Source organism: Euprymna scolopes, chromosome 42, assembly GCF_053919585.1.
Source record: "Euprymna scolopes isolate OS-2025 chromosome 42, ASM5391958v1, whole genome shotgun sequence".
NCBI lineage: Eukaryota > Metazoa > Mollusca > Cephalopoda > Sepiida > Sepiolidae > Euprymna > Euprymna scolopes.
In genome coordinates, this window is record NC_136523.1 from 35,516,437 (window position 1) to 35,533,003 (window position 16,567).

Consider the following 16,567-nt stretch of genomic DNA (forward strand, 5'->3'; position numbering starts at 1 on the left):
ACCTTCACAGTGACATGCAATATTTTTTCCGTTCTGCTAGATCTGCAGAAGATGTAGCTATATCTCATAGGATTGGCGAATCTCTCAACGGAGTCTTTCTTTTCTAGGGTAACTGTCCTTGACATATCAAAGGCCTTTTATAGGGTATGGCATAAAGGTCTACTCCGCAAAATCTCCAACTACGGTATAGCTGGAAATGTCTTCTCAATTATTAACTCAGTTTTCTTTGATAGATTCATAATAGCAGTAGTTGATGGGCAGAAATCAGAAGCTCACAGTATTAATGCTGAAGTCCATCAAGAGTCCATCCTGGACCCAACTCTCTTTCTGATCTACATCAATGATCTCCCAAATCATATCCTAAGATCATTCGTAGACATTTATGCTGACGACACTATCATCTATGGCAACACATCTAAGGCCGTAAACGACCAAGTTCTCTTTGATTCTCTCTTCTCTGATCTTGATCATGTAGTGCAATGGGGAAGAGGTGGCTGGTTAATTTTAATGCATCTAAAACCAAACTTCTATCTTTCCATCATCAACGCTCTAGTCTCCGTTTGGTATCAATCAAAATCAATTGCTCTCTTCTTGAGGAAACTCCATGTTTTGACAATCTTCTAAATATGACCTTTGTTGCAATATTTTGGGTTCTAATGGGGTATGATCCCACACAGTTGGACGATTCTATTGATAAACGATGCTGCTAAGAACTGACGAATCAAATTAATTCACGTTCTGCTACCAACCAATCAGAAACCAGAATTGCTTCATAAATATTAAACCTTTTCTGAAGCAATTTCACATGTTCCTTTCCCGGGTTTCGACACGGTAAGAATATTTTGTTCTGTGGAACTGTCTACTACAAACAAGTCACCTCCCAGGATTTGTGTGTAACAGCGAACCATCTGAATCTGTTCTAAAAGTCAAAATGGCTTGCACTTCTAGAACCTTAACTCCTAATCGGAGATGAAACATGTACATCAAATCCGTTGCCAATGCTGCTGGAAAAAATGGTGGGATCGTTCTACCGTTCCAGTAGATATCTCACTGCTGATGCAATTCTCTACCTGTATAAGAGCCAAGTACGTCCAAGGATGGAATACTGTTGCCACGTCTGGGCAGGAGCTGCTACAAGCATGATTATCCTGCGTTCACAGAGTTCAAAATAGACTTCTATTAGCTTAGTGGGGGATGCACTTTTCTCTTCCCTGCAACCTCTTTCCCACAGAAGAGATGTTGCGAGCCTATCTCTGCTTTATCCTTATTTTCATGGCAGGTGCCCGTCTGAGCTCTAATCTACGGTTCCCTCTGGCTTGACTTTCATGAAATACCCTCATCTAGCTAACACCACTATCAATAAGTTCCTTCACTCTTTATCTGTGCAAAAACCTAAACGTAGATTCCTCAAATAGAGCTTCTTTCTTAGAACTGCATGCCTGTGGAACAACGTTCCGTTTTTTTGCTTTCCAACTGACTACAATATGGTTGTCTTCAAGTCTAATGTAAACAAATTCTTGATGAGCCATACCCTTAAGTAATCCAATTCACAAAATTTCCACAACTAACGATGGATATCGATATGTTCCCTTTGACCACTGTACACTCATTAACCCTTATCCTTGAGTGGCCTCTGGGCTTTGATAAGTGGTGACTCTTTAAAAAAAAAATATGTGGAAATATGTTTCTCCAATTATATTTCACCTTTTATTTATGACAATTTATTAAGCTCAATGTAATTACAGAGCATATAACAAACAAATGAGAAACGTCTATATTTCTAACTAGCCTTGTGTTGCGTGGGTGTTTGGAGGTGTGTGTTGAGCAAAAAAAAAAAAAAAAAAAAAGAAGTGGTAGTAGGCAGGCAGGCTCGAACCTGTACCACGAAGGATAAAAAGAACGCGAAAAAACAAACAAACAAACAAAAAAAAGTGACGTCTTTACTGTTGTGCCCCTCGCCAAACCGGAAGTGGCGAATATTTAAATTAAGGCTAGTCAGTCGACAAGAGGTGATGACTTTCGAAAATATCAGTGAAAAAAAGCGACCCCTCCCTATAGAAGGTGCTCAGTTGAGGGTGAAGGAATTAATGTTTTTAGCCAAATTTTCGATATTTGTCGTCCAAAGGGTTGAGCTTCAAAATGATAATGATCTCGTGAAAATCCGTCGCAAGTTTTTGGCATACATACATACATACATACATACATACACACACATACATACATACATACATACATACATACACATACATACATACATACATACATACATTTAAACAGACAAGGGATATTTATATTATAGATTTCAAGATGTTGACCATCTTACAATTTATTACTTTAAGTAAGTTGACATGCACAATTCTTGACAGCACCTGTTTCGTAGTGCAAAATCATTCATGTAATTATTATATTAATCAACGAATTTATTTCGCCCTTAACTCATCAGAAGAAAAAAGCACTTATCAATTTTTCAAAAGAAAATAAAGACATATGGGCATGATTACAAAATTAAAAATGGTAATTGCAACTTCTCTTAAGATTGTGTTACCATGCCCATTTGCATTTATTTCCTTTTAAAAAAAATGGATGAGTGCTTTTTCTTCTGATGTGTTAAGAGCGAAATAAATTCATTGATATATATATATATATATATATATATATATATGTATATATAAAAACTGTTATATATATATATATATATATACGTATATACGTGTGTGTGTGTGTTTGAGAGAGAGAGAGAGAGAGAGAAAGAGAGAGACAAAGAGAGAAAGAGAGAGAGAGAAAGAGAGAGAATAAATGGTATGATGAGGAGGATAGGGGTATATATATATATATATATATATGTACGTGTCTGTGTGTGTGAGAGAGAGAGAGAAAGAGAGAGAGAGAAAGAGAGAAAGAGAGAGAGAGAGAGAGATAAAGAGAGAATAAATGGTGTGATGAGGAGGATAGGGGTATATATATATATGTGTGTGTGTGTGTGTGTGAGAGAGAGAGAGAGAGAGAGCGAGAGAGCGAGTGAGATAGATAGATAGATAGATAGATAGATAGATAGATAGATAACCTAAACGGGATCTATCAACTTTTAGGACCGAGGTTGCAAGTGCAGGAATCTTATTGAAGTCGAAAGTAGGAGTGTATCCGTGGGACCGTTAAAGGTAAATTTAACGAGATCACCGATCAATAGAAAGGTTTCCCCAATCCACATCCTGACATAAATAATTAAAAAATATATAATCTGGAAAATAACGACACTCAACAAAGAACTCGAAATCAATTTATTAATATGAAAGAAAAAAACATTTATTTACGTGTTAGAATATTAATTCAAATTGTTCCAATGTAATTGTGTTCTTGTGATGAATGTTTATTATGCAGGATTAGCTAAATGAGGATTTCATCAGAATAGCATGGAGTTTAAAATCACTGATTTTTCTGTGTCCGCGTGGCTGGGAATAAATATGAATATTTTCTGAAAGGAAAAACAACAGTCCATAATCATCAGAGTGAAAGCGTACGTGTGTTCATCACATAAAAAAAAAACAGTAGTTCGAAATAACATTGTTTAAAAAGGGAGAATTAAATTCACATTCAGTATGGTAATTTTCCATGATGAGGGTTAAGCTGTATATGCATGGCGTGCAAATTCAAGACAGGGGATTTAAACGCCTTCAAGTGGCAGAGTTATTCTGACACCCAGTCTCGTGGAAAACATGAGAAAAACTGGAATTAACTGATTTGATTTTCGTGGCAAATCTTTATATTGCGATGTTCTCGAAAGTTCCAGCCTGTTTGCTGTATCTCTACGTGCGGAAACGTAACATAGTTCATTTGTTCAATGTGTGCGGGTGGTCACACCACAACGTTGTGTGCTTGCGCGTTCGTAATACGCGTGGGCGTTGAAAACGGTGATCGCTATGAAAATGTTTCTGCCCGAGATTTGTTCCGGTCGTGTGTAGCGGTCGCTACATGACTCTCCTCCTAGATGAAAAGTCAAGTTGATAAGAAATAAATTTAATTTAGATTCAATTAGATTGAAGAAGGAATAATAAAAAAAAAATATTGCAAGTATTTCACTGGGTGCAGGCAACAAAACGGAGTGGATGCTTTATGTACCTGCGTGATTTTTGTGAAAGTTGCAACACCAAGCAGCACCGCGTCGTTAGTGTTTACTTAAGGGGGCGGTTCATTAGGAATTTGTTAACGTTGGACTTGAAGACATCCAAGTTATAGTCAGGTGGGAAGCAGGCAGACGGAACAGAGTTCCACAGGCGTGCAGTTCTAAGAAAGAAGCTTTGTTCATGGAATCCACGTTTTGATTTAGGCACAGATATAGAGTGGGGGAAATTTTTCACAATGGATTCAGCTAGACGGGTGTTTTTCGTGAAAGATTGGCGAGGAGGGGACTAGAGATTGGAGTTCAGACGAGCACCTGCCATGGAAATAACGATAAAACAAGGATAAGCTCGCAACGTCTCTTCTGTGGGAGAGAGGTTGCAGGGTAGAGAAAAGGGCATCCCGCACTAAGCCACGAAGTCTATTTTGTACTCTGTCAAGGCATGATAGGCTGTTTTTAGCAGGTCCTGTCCAGATATGGCAGCAGTATTCCATTCTTGGACGTACTTGGCTTTTATACAGATAAAGAATTGCATCAGTAGTGAGATATCTTCTGGAGCGATAGAAGGATCCCACCATCTTTCCAGCGACCTTGGCAACAGACTTGATGTACGTGTTCCATTTCAGATCAGGAGTAAAGGTCAAACCCAGAAGCTTGTCAAAACACGGGGCTTCTCCCAGACGAGAGCCATCCATTTCAATTGATGCCAGATGGGGATATGGAGTTATAGGTGCTTTCCGCTTATCTCAGCATTGTCTCCAGTCGTCCTGACCTCCACTTGCCACTGGTATTTTACAATGTCGACTTAGGAGAGGTGTGGTTGGAGATTGCGCAACTCTTGCCACAAAAAATTTCACACGCGCAGGCACCATTACAGTGGGTATCCATAGTCTGTCAAAACTGAAGGAAGCCGTTTTTTTTTTTTTTTAGTTTTTTTTAGTTAATGAATCTTCTGAGGTTTACGTCCGTGTCGTCGAAAAATGTTTGCCATTCTTATCTATCACGAAATGTCTCGGATATCTTTTAAGTATCTTTGTATTGGAGTAGGGCGGCTTCAGGTGCGTGCATACTCCATCGTTTCTTACAAAGACATGTGCCCATGTGTGAATGTCTTGAGGAAGGTGAATCGAGACCTTGGCTCAACGTGCAATGGTCTCGACATGTACTTCTTCAAGCGAGACGTATAGCTAGTCGGAATCTAGCGTGCTTTTAATTGTAGTCAGTGCAATTATTTATGCTGGCAAGATCAGAGGTGTTCCATACACAATCTCGGCAGCTCTAAGTCCAACATCCATTTAATGGTAGACCTGAGACCGAGGAGCACGAAAGGAAGAAATTCCATCCAATTATTAGGATTGGAATATGCTTTTAAAGAAGCTTTCAGTTGGCGATGGAAGCGTTCAACCAAGCGGTTCGAGGACGGATGATAAGGCATGGTCCGTATATGCTTGCATCCAAATGAACGTGAAAGTTCAGCGGCTGTTCTATTGAAAAAATGCTCCGCTGAGGTTGCTGCAGTTCTCTCCAAACTTTTCAATAAATGCCTTAACAAATCTTGCTTTCCTGACTGCTGGAAAACTGCTTCTGTGGTACCAGTTTACAAGAATTCTGGCGAAAGAACTGACTCATTAAATTATCGCCCCATTATCCCTTCCCTCTTTTCGCCAAAATATTTGCGTCCATAATTAATAAAGCGCCAGTTCATCACCTTACAGTCGCTAAACTTCTGCCCAAGCAACAATTTTGATTAAGGCAAGCCCGTTCTACAGCAGATATCCTAACTGTAATCTCTGAACGTATGTGAACACCATACACTGGCCTAAGCAGGAGAAGGTAGGGCACGATGGTTTTCTTAGGAAAATCAGAACATACGGTATTACTGGACAAATACTGAACATAAGTAAATCCTTCTCAAATAAAAGAAGAATCAAGGTTGTCCTCAACGGTCATACATCTAAACAATATGATATAAATGCGGGTGTACTTTAGGGGTCGATCCTTGGACCTTTATTATTCCTGATATTCATAAATGACCTCCCTGATAAAATTGTTTCTGAGATGAGCATATTTGCTGACGACACCGATAACAGGCACGAGGGGAAAACAAATGAACACATATCTAAGACAATGGCAGAGACACTAGAGGAAAATCGCCAATCTGTAGTGGAATGGGGACAAAAATGGATGGCCACATTCAATACTGCTAAAACTAAGCTTGTTTTCTTCAGTAATTACAAGAAAACTTTAATCACTAATAGCTATGGCTAAAGATACATTACCTGAAAGTTCTGCTTTCAAACTCCTCGTCTTAACGTTCACTTGAGAAAGATCGGAATGACACAAAACTTGATACATTAGTGCCTCATTAATTTATCGACAACAAAAAGAAACGCCATTATAAAGTGTCATCTTCCCTTTTTTACACAACAAGAAGGACACGTTTCTCAACCGGGTTGTGACTTGCGATGAAATGCTTATCTTTCTTGAATAAGAGAAGAATCCAAGTTCTCCTTGATGATCGTACATCTAAACAATATGATATAAATGCGGAAGTACCTCAGAGGTCTATCCTTGGACCTTTAGTATCCTAATATTCATAAATGACCTCCCTGATAAAATTGTTTCTGAGATGGGTATATTCGCTGATGACACCACGCTCTATAACCGGCACGCTGGAAAAGCAAATGAACACATATCTAAGGAAATGGCAGAAACACTAGAGGAAGATCGCCAATCTGTAGTGGGATGGGGACAAAAATGGATGGTCACATTCAATGCTGTTTCCTTCAATAATTACAAGAAACCTTTTCAACCACCAATAGCTTTGACTAAAGATACATTACCTGAAAGTACTACTTTCAAACTCCTCGTCTTAACGTTCACAGGAACATGAGTTGGAACAGATATATCGAGAGCATTGCCAAGGCTGCTGTGAATAAGGTGGGCTCTGTCTACCATGCTAGAAAGCTGCTTAGGCCTGAAAGTATCCTGTACCTCTATAAGGCCACCATTCGTCTATGTATGGAGTATTGTTGTCACATTTGGATTGGTGCAACTGCTACTAGTCTTTCGCTCCTGGACTCAAAAGAGAGCCGTCAACCTAATAGGTCCTGAACTGTCAACCTAATAGCTTCACCCTTTGTCCCATGTTGAATCCCTCTGTCCGTTTTACAAGTATTCGAATCGTGGATGCTCTGACGAACTCCAAGCACATATCCCCTCGACGTAAATACTTCCATCAAACACAACAAGCAGCAAAGTCCCACCCCTACACAGCAGAGATCCCTAGATGTAAGAAAGCCTTCTACTCTAATAGTTTCCTTCCCAGAACAGCTAGACTCTGGAACTCTCTTCCAAGTTCCTGCTTCCCCAACTGTACTGACATGCAGAAGTTCAAGTGTAATGTAAACAGATGTCTTGTTGCTCAACTCCCTACAACTTAGGTCCCTGATAGTAGCCCCTATATCAAAGTGGCACTGTGCCTAGTTTGGGGTTAAAATGTAAAAAAAAAAACAACAAAAAACACATAAAAATATAAGGATGACCCCTAGGTCACCGTCACCGCCCAACGAACAAATTAAAACTTACCCGAGATTTGTCAATAAATTCCGTGTCTTCGTCTAAAACGTCTTTGCTTCAACTCCCACCTACCACCTAGTTTCTGGTAAGGAACGGACATTTTTTTCTACGCATGAACGGTTGTCGTTTAAAACAAGTTTTGCTATGTTTTTTTTTTTTTTTTTTTTTTTTTTTTTTTTTTTTTGTTATTATTATTCTTAGCAGGTGGTAGTGGCAGAAACGGGTGGTGGTAACATTAGTGAACGGACAGGAGGAGCGGGTGGGAATGGGGTTGGTTAAGGAAAGAGAAGAAAACGGGTGAAGAAAAAAAAAATTATGGCTTGCGTGGACTTATTTTTATTTTTTATTTTTGTTTCTGTCGCAGCGGCTTTTTATCATCGGGTCCACCAAAATCAACATAGATTGGACCATTCTTGTAAAGATCCGGTCCCTTCTAGTTTTGAAGTGTTAGATAGTCCGGTGCACTGTTCTAGCAGTGTCAGAATTTTGACGGAATTTTTTAACCCCCCCCCCACACAAAAAACTGCGAATAAAATATAAAAAAAAACCTCGTAATTCCTTTTTTTAAAGTGGGTTGTTTATTTTCTTTATGGAATATACTTCCAAAATAAACTATTAAAGTTATTTAAAACATAATAAAAATATTATTATTTTTATTTGTTAAAAGACCATGTAGACAAAATGGCCGCGTATTCAATCACCGCGAGCGGATATTTTGTCAACACGGTTTTTTAACAAATAAGAAAAAATATTTTTATTATGTTTGAAACAATTTTATTAGTTTATTTTGGAAGTATATTCCATAAAGAAAATAACACACTTTAAAAACAGAAATTACGAGTTTTTTTTTTATATTTTATTCGCAGTTTTGTCTTAGGGGTGTCAAATTTGCAATGGCGATTTTCCTAAAGATTCTGACACTGCTAGTGCAGTTCTAGGAGGTACCCCTCCCAGTTTTTGCCTTCTCTCTTTGAGAAGGGTGAGGTTCTTGCTAATCGTCTGAGACCTTATACTGTTAGAAAACAACAGAATATATGTCAACTTTATGTCACGGTAACATATATTGAGCGAATTTCTAACAGTATTTTGTCTAGTTTATTATTTATAATACCTTTTCCCAAATGTACCCTCTCCGAGAGAGAGTCGGCTGCCATTTTGAATTTTCCAATACATCGGTAAACACTGCATGTTTTTCGAGCTGAATAAACATGTTACACTGAATAAAAACACAAAAAATATATCCAGTTAGGTAGAAAAGTAACTTATCTTGCCTTTGATAACATTTATTTGTTCTATATTTGTTTTTTGACAACTTTTTCGAATCTATGTGTACAGTAATACAAACCCAACATTTTTTTATTGCATTTTCACCCCAAACAAGCGGTGTTACTTTAATGAGGCATCTGGGGCATAATTTGCAGGAATACGATGTAGGGAGATAAGCAGCAAAATGTCTGTTTACATTACACGTGAACTTCTGCATGTCAGTACAGTGGGGGAAGCAGGGATCCAGAAGGGAATTCCAAAGTCTAGCAGTCTGAAGAAAGAAACTATTAGAGTAGAAGTCTTTCTGGCATCTCGTTAAATTTTCACTTACTTTCCACCTCAATAATCACCTTTAAAATGGCGACGTTAATCGGTTTTCGGGTATGCTGAAAACGAATATCGCATTTAAATTTGCCGCAAACTAGTAATTTTCTGGATATTTAGTAATATAATTTCTTTATGTCATAAGTAGTGGCCAAAATATCCGGAAAACTACTTGTTTGCGGCAAATTGAAATGCGATATTCGTTTTCAACATACTCGAAAACCTATTCAAGCCGTCATTTTAAAGGTGGTTGTTAAGGTGGGAAGCAAGTAAAAATTTACCGTGTACGACGGTTGGGATTTTTGGATATGGTACTCTGTGCAACATGACAATTACGTAGGTACCATTTGTTCTTTTGGTCAAGATCAAAGTGTAGTATCTGTTCTTCAGATGCTGCACTTCCATTTCTTGTTCTCTTTTGGTGGAGGAGCAGTCCTTCACGACTGAGACAATTTTTTATTTTTTGTACCTTTTCTCCACGTTAAAAAACGACCCTGGTGCCTAACTCTGTCCCGTGGGGAGGCATAGTAAATAGGTACTTAAAATTCAATATTTTTTTCCGTTTTTATAATATAGAAGCCCCAGAAGTTTTTTTTTTTTTAGTGTCTCCCCTTGAAATTCTTCAGAAATGAAAACAGACGAAAAAGAAATGTCATTTAAACGTAAAACGCTCCTAACGTGCAAACCGTATTCCCTCCTCTAACCCTTTTCTCCGTTTGCAGCGTGTGATTTTGGGGTGGGGGTTATTATAAGGCGTACGTATGTGCGGTGGGGCGACAGGGTTATTTAAAACCTGTTTTTTTTTTGTTTTTTTTTTTTGTTTTTTTTTTGCTTTATTCGTTTCGGATCGTTTTTTTTTTTTTTTTTTAGCAGATAGTGGGAGGGTAGGCACACAGGTTGGAAATGGTGGCGTGACATCAGTAAAGCAAAGCAGTGAGAAATGGGAACGGGGAGAGAGAGGAGATGATTGATAAACTGGTGTTATTTATTTTTATTCATTCCGGCTACACGTGGAAATATTTTTTTTGTTTTTGTCGCGTTTTTTTTTTAATAATAAATAAATAAAGTTCTGTTTTTACTATACGCATAGATCTGAAAAAGTTGTCAAAAAACAAAAATACTCCAAATAAATGTTACCAAAGGCAAGACAAGTTACTTTTCTCGAAATAAATGTTACCAAAGGCAAGACAGGTTACTTTTCTCGAAATAAATGTTACCAAAGGCAAGACAAGTTACTTTTCTCGAAATAAATGTTACCAAAGGCAAGACAAGTTACTTTTCTCGAAATAAATGTTACCAAACGCAAGACAAGTTACTTTTCTCGAAATAAATGTTACCAACGGCAAGACAAGTTACTTTTCTCCAAATAAATGTTACCAAAGGCAAGACAAGTTACTTTTCTCGAAATAAATGTTACCAAAGGCAAGACAAGTTACTTTTCTCGAAATAAATGTTACCAAAGGCAAGACAAGTTACTTTTCTCCAAATAAATGTTACCAAAGGCAAGACAAGTTACTTTTCTCACTAACTGGAAATGTTTTTAGTGTTTTATTTATTTATTTATTTATTTTAATTTTTAAGTGTTTATCGGTATATGCGAAAAAGACAAATGTGTTCGCTGTTGAATACGTTAAGTTTGGGAAAATGAGTACAAACTAGAAAATTATACAAATACTGTTAGAAACTCACTCAATATATCTTACCGTGACATGACTGACATATATTTAGTGGGTTTCTAACAGTATTTTGTATAATTTTTTAGTCTGAACTCATTTTCCCAAATTAAATGTATTCAACAGCGAGCAAGCCACCATTTGTCTTTTCCAAATATTGTTAGAAATTCTGCAGAAATAAGCAGGCACCTCATTAGTCGGTTTAACTGTCCACGGTATTGTTTAGACTAATCAAATTGGTCCTTGTTATTAACCGCCGACGTTCGTCGGCGCCTTTTTTCAGTTTCTCAGAACGACGGTGGTCGGATGAAGACGTGAAACTCATTTCTCCTTATTTTCATGCATGGAGCCTCGAGCCCTTTTGTCTCTCTGGGACATAATTATAGCCCTGGTATGGCGCAAAATGTTACCTTCAGTGAAAACACTTATGCCCGATGTTGGGTGAAATATGTCACCATTGGCACATTGTGCTATTACTTTGGATGGAATTTTCTTCTTATATATTACTTGCCTTGGTGCCCGGCGTTGTGCGGGTGTTGAGCAAAAAGAAAAAAAAAAAAAATGGAAGTAGGCTCGAACTCGTACCGCAAACGAGGAAAAGAACTTGAAAAAAAAAACGTGACGTGTTTGCTGTTGCGTCCATCGCCAAACCGGAAGTGACGCGGGTTTAAATTAAGGCTAGACAATCGAAAAGATGGGGATTACTTTCGAAAATATCGGCGAAAAAAGTGACCCCTCCCTGTAGAAAAGTGCCCAGTTGTGGGTGAAGGAATTAATGTTTTTGGCCATTTTTTCGCTATTTGTCGTCCGAAGGGTCGAGCTTCATAATGGTATCGATCTCGTGAAAATCCGCCGCCTCTGTCGAACGAAGAGATGTTTCGTGTTGCGGGGTTTGAATCGTTCGACTGGTGTTAATCGTGACCCTGCACTGAAGATTCCCGAAAGGATGAAACACTAGTGTCTATAGGTATTTAATCATTATAGTAATATATATATATATATATATATATATATATATATATATATATATATATATATAATGTTGTTTTAGTAAATGATGTTCTTTCAATTATATTTCACTCTTTGTGTATACCAACCCCTCTTTAGAAGCTCAATGTTAATTAAATATAACAACAGAGCAATATAAAAGAATAACAGTATAGTTACATTCCAAGATCCAAATATTTATTTTTCATGTAAAACAGTTCCTCTAGCATCTTGACATTTCGATACATTTGGTATATATTTGAATTTTTGACCCCCTTTTTTTTTTTTCGTTTGCTGCCTTCTCTGCTGAATCCTCCCAAATAGTTATCTATCTTCTTTCGGTTCTGATATTAGACGTTATTTACTTCCGGTTGTCTCTTGGAGCCCGTGACCAAATTCAATGACGTCAGCAGGTCACATGACTTTAGTTCTTTGGCCTTCTTAATATATTACGAAATCCCACGTCCGTATACTCATTAACCCTTCTCGAGTGTCTTTTGAGCCTTGATAAGTGGTGATTCCTTTGTATATAAAAAAGCAGAAACCGGAAAAAAAAAAGTAGTACACAATACACAAACATCTTTTACCAAACGCAACTAAGTTTAATTTTTTTTACAATTTTTTAATATTGTTAACAGTTCTGGAACATTTTGTAAGTGTTTTTTTTTTTTATTTCAGAATTTGTGTTGAGGCCTCAAAAGCTTATAAAATATGTCCGATCAGGTTAACTATTTTCTGCGTTGCAACTTACTCTGAAATAAGGAAAATCTTTAAAACAGTTTCACCAAGTTAAAATATACGGATCGGTCGGTAAATAAATTTTAATGTGTTTGTAGATAGTTTCAAATTGTATTTTGAGGGGAGCATTTTTTACAGTAGCTGACAAAGACAAAAAAAGGTGTAAAAAAAAATAGATATACAACAAATAGATATTTCCAAAGACAATATAACTTACTCATTTACATACCCGAATAAGATGGGGGGGGGGTAACTTATTTTAAAGCATTTATTTACTTCGAAGCAAAAACAGCGTCAAGTCTGTTTTGACAGAACAAAACAGAATTGACGATTTCGTTACAGACATTTGAACCATCGATAATCGCTCAAAAATCGAAAATCAAACAAAATACTGATAGAACATAACACTTTTGCATAATTGGTGACATTTATTGGATGTAATCCTACCACTATTTTGTTTAATTTTCGATTTTTGAGCGATATTTGAAGGTCGACATGGTTGTAACGTAAACGCCATTTTTGTCGTTACCAGACTGGATACTACCTTTTTTTTCTAAAATAAAACGCTTTAAAATAAGTCAAAACACACACAAAAAATACCCAGGTAGGTGTGTAATACCACCCAGGTGAGGTCATCGTCGTATATACGGGCGAGAAAATGTGCACTAACCTTAAGTCCCGGTGGCTACACTTTTATCTTTATCCAATGGTAGACCCTTCAAAAGTGACCAAACTCTCACTGGTCACTGGAACTACTGCTCTGGTGCTCAGAGCATATCAAACGCACATAACGCTAAGTCTGTGTGGCAATACTTTTTGACGTCGTGTTGATTTCTTTTTCATAGATGTTCTGCTGTCGCTAGTATATAATTTTTCTCAATGCAGTCTAGGTTGGTTGTGGCGTTAGCGTTGTAATTAACTGGGGTTTCAAATTAAACGATTCACTAACTCACCCTGAGACCATTTATTTTTATAAACGAGCATAATTATTCATAAGATATTCAGGATACACTTTATGCATATAAAAGTTAATTCTTAATGGATTCATTCAGAGCAAGAGCTTTTCAACTTAGCTCTTCTGGAGAGGTTTCTGACTCCTGGGTGGAAGCCCAAGGCGATGCGTACTCTTCTATGCCATCTATGCCAGCAAGCAAATCCCCTAAATTTCTAAAACACAATATTTTTATTGAACTCTAATTCCGACCAACATCTCTTTGAGATTAGCATTTCTTCTTCTGATGTTTTGAGATTAGCATTTCCTCCTCTGATGTTTGGAGATTACCTTTTTTTCTCTCTCTATCTTTTTTTTCTCTTTTTTTCTGAATCTCTTTTCTTTATCTATCTGAAACCATATTTCTCTTTTATTCTCTTTTCCCGTTTCTTTTCTCTCTCTCCAACTAATTTTTCTCTTAAAGAAACTGTATTATCAGCTATGTTCTTCCATCTTTCAGCTAAATTCCCAACCATTACATGATGTTCTGACACTTAAAATAAAACACGTGGCCCAACGACAATATTTTCTTATATATCAGGGCAGACTTCTCGTCGCCAATGTCAACTTCACTTTGTTGAGAAATTGTCTTTTCGCTCCACCAAATCGGCAATAAAAACATATTACTCCAGACTGTGGAGAAAAGAATGAATTTCTTAAACCTAATGTCAAACACTCCACCTAACCCTTAGCCTGTAAGCAGGGTGAGTTGGTGTTACTCTGGCATGCAACATCGTTACAAATATCAGAGTAACTTTTCTTGCCTTTGGTAAAATTTATTTGTTCTATATTAATTTTTTCGCTCCCCACTTTTTTGTTTTGTTGGCTTATCCATTTTTTTTTTCAATTTCTCCCTTGTTACCTTGTTACATAGAAGCTTAAAAAAAAAATCAAAAAAAAAATCTGGAGGCAGCCATATTGGATTGTCATTTGTTCAAAATTCCGTTATTAACGAAATCTTATATTGAAATAAAAAAAAAGCCACTTTTAAACGCGTTTTTTAATTTTTGAGATGAGGATTGGACTATTGTTCTCATCTTGAGTGTGATTTTTTACAACGTTTCGATCGATGTAACCTCCGACCTTCTTCGGGTGTATCTTGTCGAATTCGGGGAGGTTTCTGTCAAACTCGAGAATTTAGACGGAATTTTGTACGGAATTCTTTCTTTAATGATCAACTCTTCTGAAGATTGAAGATTACATTCTCTGTGTTTCGTTTGTAGAATATAGAAGTGATTGAGAAATAAAAAAGAAGAAAAAAAAGAAGAAGAAAAAGAAGAATTGCAAATGTCGGTGTCAACGTATGCCGTCTTATTGCATAATACGTAACCAGCCGTTGCCCATCCTCCGCTCCACCTCTCACACCATCGCAAGTTTAATTGGATGTTTTAATATTCACGATGCAATAGGACGATTGAAGGGGGGGGCGACGGAGGCAAACAGTACTAAAATGTCAGGTAACGATTTAATCATGAAAAAAAAAAAATAAATAAAAAAGGAAAACCAATTTTCAATTTCAAGGAAATAGTCTCACTTAATTATGAATGGTTTTCAATTTCAAATTGCAAATGCCACAATTAATGGCCAGTTATTTGAATAAACACATTATTTGTATATCTTTCCTACTATTATATAAAAGGAACTTTCTGTGTATGTGATTTTTATCATGGCGCCCCAAAATCAACGGAAATCAGACTATTCCAGTAATGACCTGGCCACTGTTGATTTTGCGGTGGAAGTTTAGTTCTGTGCAGTTCTAGGAGGTCCACCCTCCCAGGTCTTGCCATCTCTCTTTGAGAAGGGGTTAGCTTTTTGAATGAAGAACAATGAAGCTGCATATCACCAAGTTCTACATCCCCATCACGCATCCCCTTCATTGCCCCATCACCGCCCCCTCCCATAAAAAGTGTGAAACCAAAGAGCCGAAAAGAGTCAAGGAGGGGGGAAAGACTGAGGAGAGAGCACTGACCAAACCTCCGCTGGACAAGCGCGAAGAGAACTGGGACGATCGGCACGCTTAGTGCCACTCAACTTCCAATACAGACCAATGGCCGCTGCCAGTGAGAAATCAATGGTGAGAGGCTGTTGCGATAACGCAAATTTATTTGCAAATGCTATCGAAAGAGGTAGAGAATGCTGGACGTCTGGGGAGACTTGTCACTCAGCTTCCAGGAAACACCACAAGTTTTCAATCAGACCTATTATGAGCTGTGTGAAATCTCCATGTGAGCCAATAATAATAATAATAATAATAATAATAATAATAATAATAATAATAAAATCTCTAAATGTATATAATTAATTTATCTCCATGCTTAAATATAATCATTTACTCTAATTGTGATAATGATAATTAAAAATAGAAGGTAATGAGGATAAACATGTTGGTGACTGCGATATTTATGGTAATTAATGATAATTTTTAATAATAATTATATTGATTAATAATGTTGACAATAGTGGGAAGAAAGTGTTTAAAGTAAAATTCAAAAATCAAAATGTAAAGAAATAATGGTTTTCAAAAAATAAACGGCAAAAGATAAAAATAAGTCAAGATATAAAATATGTCTAGATAATCGATCTGAAGCTATCCACGTGTACATATATATGCGCGGAAAAGCCCCGCTGCATGAACTACTACAGAAGAAAAAAGCCTAGAAGATGACGCCTGAATGTCAAGTGGCATTTGAAAAAAAAAAAAAAAAATCAAGGATTCTCTAATATTGGAACTGTTTCTTACGCACGATGACCCAAAGCTGACATTAATTATATTATACCAAGCGACGCAATGCCCGACGATACAAAAAAAAACAACAAAAAACAACAACAAAAAAACAACAAAAAAACAACAACAAAAAAAACAACAAAAAAAAACAACAAAAAAAAACAAAA

General features: G+C 37.0%; 1 long non-coding RNA gene across 2 annotated transcripts; it reads right to left on the reverse strand.

Moving 5' to 3' along the window:
- Positions 1 to 3,261: 3,261 nt before the first annotated feature.
- On the reverse strand, positions 3,262 to 8,153 carry LOC145267016 (uncharacterized). Of its 2 annotated transcripts, none has more exons than XR_013864809.1 (2): positions 7,706 to 8,153; positions 3,262 to 3,472 (listed from the first exon to the last, which is right to left on the reverse strand). It is a non-coding gene; the product is annotated as an uncharacterized LOC145267016 (long non-coding RNA). The 2 variants fall into 2 exon arrangements; XR_013864808.1 differs by having other exon boundaries at positions 3,262 to 3,981.
- Positions 8,154 to 16,567: the final 8,414 nt, after the last annotated feature.